The 5,714-nt window shown below is 39.4% G+C and overlaps 1 non-coding gene across 1 annotated transcript; it reads left to right on the top strand.

The window, feature by feature from the left end:
• Window positions 1-4,777: 4,777 nt before the first annotated feature.
• LOC131217943 (small nucleolar RNA R71) lies at window positions 4,778-4,884 on the top strand. Its single transcript, XR_009157524.1, has one exon. It is a non-coding gene; the product is annotated as a small nucleolar RNA R71 (small nucleolar RNA).
• Window positions 4,885-5,714: the final 830 nt, after the last annotated feature.

The following is a 5,714-nucleotide window of genomic DNA, read 5'->3' as shown; positions in this document are numbered from 1 at the left end:
ACGAACCAAGGTAATTGATAGACTTTAAACAATTGTTCATCAGGGAACATATTATTTATATGTGTCGTTTCAAGAAAATTAGAGAGATCAAGGCGGGAAAGGTGGTCAGCCACTACATTTGCTACTCCATTTTTATCTTTTATTTTTAAATTAAATTCTTGGAGTAGAAGGATCCATCTTATCAAGCGGGGCTTAACATCATTTTAGAAAGAAGATACTTGAGTGCCGCATGATTCGTGTAGATGATGATCTTGGATCCAATCAGGTAGGACCTAAATTTGTCCAAAGCTAATACTACGGCTAAGAGTTCCTTTTCCGTAGTAATGTAATTCACCTGGGTAGGATTTAAGATTCTACTTGCATAATGTATAATAGAGGGCCTCTTATCTTTTCTTTGACCTAATACCGCCCTAAAAGCATAGTCGGACGCATCACACATAACTTCAAAAGGGATGCTCTAATTGGGTGGCTGCATGATAGGTGTGGTGGTTAACATGCCCTTGATCTTAGAAAAAGCTTCTTGGTATTGCTCAGTCAACTCGTATGGTATATATCCTTTTGAAGTAGATTACATAAAGGACGAAAGAGGTGATCAAAGTCCTTTATGAATCTTTTGTAAAATTTGGCGTGTCCTAAGAAGGATCGCACATCACGTATGTTCTTGAGTGGAGGTAAGTTAGAGATAAGATCAATCTTAGCCTTATCTATCTCAATTCCTTTGGAAGAGATGGTATGTCCCAGGACAATTCCCTTACGAACCATGAAGTGACACTTCTCCCAATTAAGTACCAAATTCTTTTCCTCACATCGCTTCATCACATTTTTTAAAATTTCCAAACATTCGCAAAAGGATGGACCAAAGATTGAGAAGTCATCCATGAAGACCTCTAAATATTGCCCCACCATATTAGTAAAAATATTCAATATACATTGCTAAAAAGTGGCAGGAGCATTACATAGTCCAAAATGGCATCCTTTGGTAAACAAAGGTGCTGTAAGGACATGTAAATGTCATCTTTTCCTAATCTTCAAGGACTATCTCGATCAGATTGTAGCCCGAATATCCATCAAGGAAATAGTAATAGGAATGACCAGCTAGCCTTTTAAAAATTTGATCGATGAAAGGCAAAGGAAAGGGAATTGGATTGTGTACTGAGTAACCCAGTACGCTAGGGGGTATTGAGTTGACGTGTCACGAGCCAATTGGCTCTAAGATGTGGGGCTGCTTCCCTTCTCCAAATACCAAAACAAAGCCGTTAGCTTCTCTCTTTCTCTCTCTTCTGTGTGAGGAGGAAACATAGAAGAATCTACCACTGCTTAGAGAGATTTCAATGGTATTGAGTAAACTCTGTTGGCCCACTGTAAATGGATGTAGTTTATCCACGTCGTTCATCCATTTTTCAAGCGCATTTTAATGGTTGAGACCAAAATTGAATCATTTCCAATGCTCAAGTGGACCATGGAACAGGAAACATTGGGAATAATAATTCCCACTATTGAAACATCACAGTGGCCCTTAGAGAGGTTTCAATGGTGGATGTCATTATCACCATTGCTTCCTTTGGTGTGGTCCACTGGAGATCTGAATCTGCTTAATTTTCTGAATCATGTAGTAAAATTATCTGAGAAAAGTTATTAACGACATGGATAAAATCCTTAAATCATGGTGGACCCCATAGAGCCCTGCCTGGATAGATTACCATTCAAGCGGGCGTAGGACACAATCCGCTTCCATTGCATACCGGTAACTCATTAAGATTAGCGTGCTGATTAAATTCTGTGACGTTCATCATGATTTATGTATCTTATCCACTCCGTTCATCTATTTTACAATATAATTTCAACGCTTGAGCCCAAAAATGAATCATATATAAAGTTCAAATGGACCTCACCACAGAAACAATGTGAATTGAATGTCTACCATTGAAAAATTCTTAGGGCCACAAAGGTTTTGGATCAAGCTTATATCTGTGTTTTCCCTTCATCTATGTCTTCATGATATCATGAAAAGGTTGGATGACAAATAAAAATCACTGTAGGGCCTAGCAAGGTTTCAACGGTGGAAATCATTACTCCTACTGTTTCCTGTAGTATGATCCACTTGATCTTTGGATATGCTTAAATTTTGAGCTGAACACCTTAAATTAGCTGTAAAAACTAATGGATGGCATGGATAGACCACATACATTCAAGGTGGGCCTAGCTAAGTTTATTCTGTACGATAAAACAGTACTGAGTAGCTCGGTATGGAATCCTTTCTGCTGGGAGCTTGGGAATAGAGGAGTGGTATATCCTTCTACGTTTCCTCCTTGCACGGAAGAGAGAGAAAGAAAGAGAAGCTAACGGTGTATGTTTTGGTGTTTGGAGGAGGGAAGTGGCCCCACGTCTTAGAGCCAATAAGCTCGTGACACGTCAACTCAATACCCCTTAGTGTATTGAGTTACTCAGTACACAATCCAATTCCAAAGGAAAGTGGTCTTTCCTTGTGATAGTATTCAACTTCCTGTAGTCAATGCACATTCTCCAACTGGTAGTGATACTAGTTGGCACAAGTTCATTGTCGGCATTGGCTACGATGGTGATTCTTGACTTTTTAGGAACTACCTGATTTGGACTCACCCATTGACTATCGGATATGGGGTATACAATACCCACATCTAATAACTTAAGAACCTCGATCTTAACCACTTCCTTTATGTTTGGATTTAATATATGTTGTGGTTGCTGGGAGGTCTTCGCATTATCCTCGAGATGAATGCCGTAAGTACAAATCAAAGGATCAATTCCCTTGAGGTCCGCAATCGACCATCCAAGGGCTCATTTGTGCTCAATGAGAGTAGAGATAAGCATATTTTCCTGTTCTTGCTCTAGGTGGGAAGAAATCACCACTGGGTATGTCTCATATTAACCTAAATAGACATATTTCAAATCAAGGGCAAAGGTTTTAGGTTAAGCTTCGGTGCCTTGAGGTTAGATAGTAGAGGCACTACATCACTTTGGGGCAATTTCATGTTGTGGCCTTCACCGGTTAACTTCAAGTACCGGCACATTATCAAGCATGACACCTATCTCCCTAATTATATCATCATCCAAATCATGGGAGTGTGCCAAGCACGTCTCTAGAGGGTCAGAGGATAAGGTCATCAGGGTTCTATCTTCCACGAATGAATCAATCATGTTAATGTCATGTGTATCGTCATCATCATTTGCCAATTTGCTCATATTAAAGAAAATATTAAGCTCTATTGTCATATTCTCGAAAGATAGATTCATGACTCCATTCCTGCAATTTATGCTTGCATTTAATGTAGCAAGGAATGGGCGACCAAGGATGACAAGAATTTGAGTGCTCATGTCCATGATAGGTTGAGTATCCAGGATGATAAAATCTACTGAGTAGTAGAATTTGTCAACCTGGACCAACACATCCTTCATTATTCCTCTCGGTACATGAACTGAACGATCGGGAAGTTGTAATGTGGTCTGGGTGGGTTTTAATTCACCCAGACCTAGTTGATCGTAGAGCGAGTAAGGAATCAGATTTACGCTCGCTCCTAAATCAAGAAGTGTGTGCTCAATCTGATAATTCCCAATTACACAGGTAATGGTTGGGCTACCGAGATCTTTTTATTTTTGTGGCACATCTTGCTTTAGGATGGCACTCACTTTTTCTGTCAGAAAAATTTTCTTTTTGATGCTTTGTCGCCTTTTAGTCGTGCATAGGTCTTTCAAAAATTTGACATATGAAGGAATTTGTTTCACAACATCCAAAAGAGGGATGTTGACCTTCACTTGTTTAAGCACCTCTAGAATGTCCTGAGAGTTAGACAGAGGTTTTGGTGCAACCAACTATTGGGGGAATGGAGTAATCGGCTTGCTTTGAAGTTCCGGTTCTACCTCATGTGGAGCATCACTGGGTCTATCAATTTCATCTACTTCTGGGTCATTAGACTTTTTAGCCCTTACCAGAATAGATTTGTCAACTATCTTCCCGCTCCTAAGAGTGGTGATAGGCTTAGCTTGCTTTATTGAATTTGAAAAGCTTGGTTCACTAACTTTGTATTGCAGTTTATGGTTGGGGATAGGTTGAGCTGGAAGTATCCCTTTCTCCATAACCATAACACGTGAGTCTGTCTTTTGGATGGCCTTTATGAGTTCTTGTAAGGCTTGAAGAGTACTTTGCTGGATAAGCTCTTGAGGGTTTTGAACCAATTCTTCCTGAGGTTTCCCTTGATTTAAGAATTGATTAGGGATACCTTAAGGTGTAGCCGATTGTCCATTCCTCCAACTGAAATTTGGGTGATTTCTCCAACTAGGATTTTGTGTGTTTGAAGTGAGTCCTTTGAAAGGCCTTTAGTAGTTGTTTACGGTATTCGACTGCTCATTCAATATTTCTTGAAATGCAAGTATTGTTGGACAATTTTCAGTTGTATGAATATTGCACGTACAAATACCGCAGACAACTTCCTTACCCTTATCCTTCCTAAGTTCCATGGCTTTGAGTTTTCTTGTGAGACTAGCCCCTTTAGCATTTATATCGTCATCCTCCTTTAACAAGCATATTCCACCCCTCTCCTTTGATTGATTAGGCTTAGATATGGTGCTAGGTCTTGGGGAGATGTCTTATAATTGTGCGGTTTTAACGAGTTTGTCATAGTAATCCTACACTTCATCGACATTTTTGTTCATGAATTCCCCATTGCACATCATCTCAATGAATTAGTGCATGGAAGATGTCAGTCAGTCATGAAAGAAACTTGTTATGCGTCACGTTTCAAAACCATGTTGTGGGCATGAACTAACAAGATTCTTGAACCACTCCCAACATTGGAAGAATGTTTCATCTTCCTTTTGGGCAAAGTTCTTGATTGACTTCCTGATGGTGTTTGTCTTATGGTATGAAATTTTTTTATGAACTCCTTCATCATGTCATTCCATGTGCCAATAAATCGCAGACGCAGTGAGTACAACCATGTCTTAGCTTTTTATTTCAAGGAGAAAGGAAAGAGTTTCAACCTAACTGTGTCCTCAGACACGTTATGAAAATATAAAGTAGCTATAATCTCGTCAAACTCTTTCAAGTATAGGTATGGACTTTCATATTCAAGTTCAAGGAACTTTGGAAAGAGTTGGATCACTCCTGTCTTGATATCCATGTTTCCTGCATTTTCTGACAGATTATACAGGAAGGTGTGCTCACCCCTGCCGGTTGTAAATAGTCTCGTAAAGTACGAGGCGGGGGTGCATGACGCACCTCATTCTCATCTTAGGCTTTTGCAACCGGAGGTTACGGTTGCCTTGCTAGTTGATTTTCAGGTTGATTGGCAGCCATCACTTCAATTGACTATGAGGATGTCAAGTGGTTTCTAACCTTGCGATGGATAGATAACCCTCAACTAATCCTCCTTTACTTAAGAGACGTAGAGTATTGTCATGGACCCACTTGGGCATGAAACACTCTCAGTCCTCAAGTTTAAATTCTAACTTAACCCTAAAAAGGAAGGAACCTGAAGCAGTAAGGAATCTAGAAATAGAGAGAGAGAGAGAGAGAGAGAGAGAGAGAGAGAGAGAGAGATGGAAAGAGGTTACCAAACTAGAAGTTTCTATATTGAGATCCTGCAAAACAAAGAAAAAAAATTAGTTTCTAAAAAAATTAAGAAAGTTTTTAAATCTAGAAATAGAAAGAAAAGTTAGTTTCTAAAAAAAAAGGAAGT

This window comes from Magnolia sinica, chromosome 10, assembly GCF_029962835.1.
Source record: "Magnolia sinica isolate HGM2019 chromosome 10, MsV1, whole genome shotgun sequence".
Lineage (NCBI taxonomy): Eukaryota > Viridiplantae > Streptophyta > Magnoliopsida > Magnoliales > Magnoliaceae > Magnolia > Magnolia sinica.
Note: the sequence above shows the minus strand (reverse complement) of the source record. Positions and strands in the feature narration are given on the sequence as shown.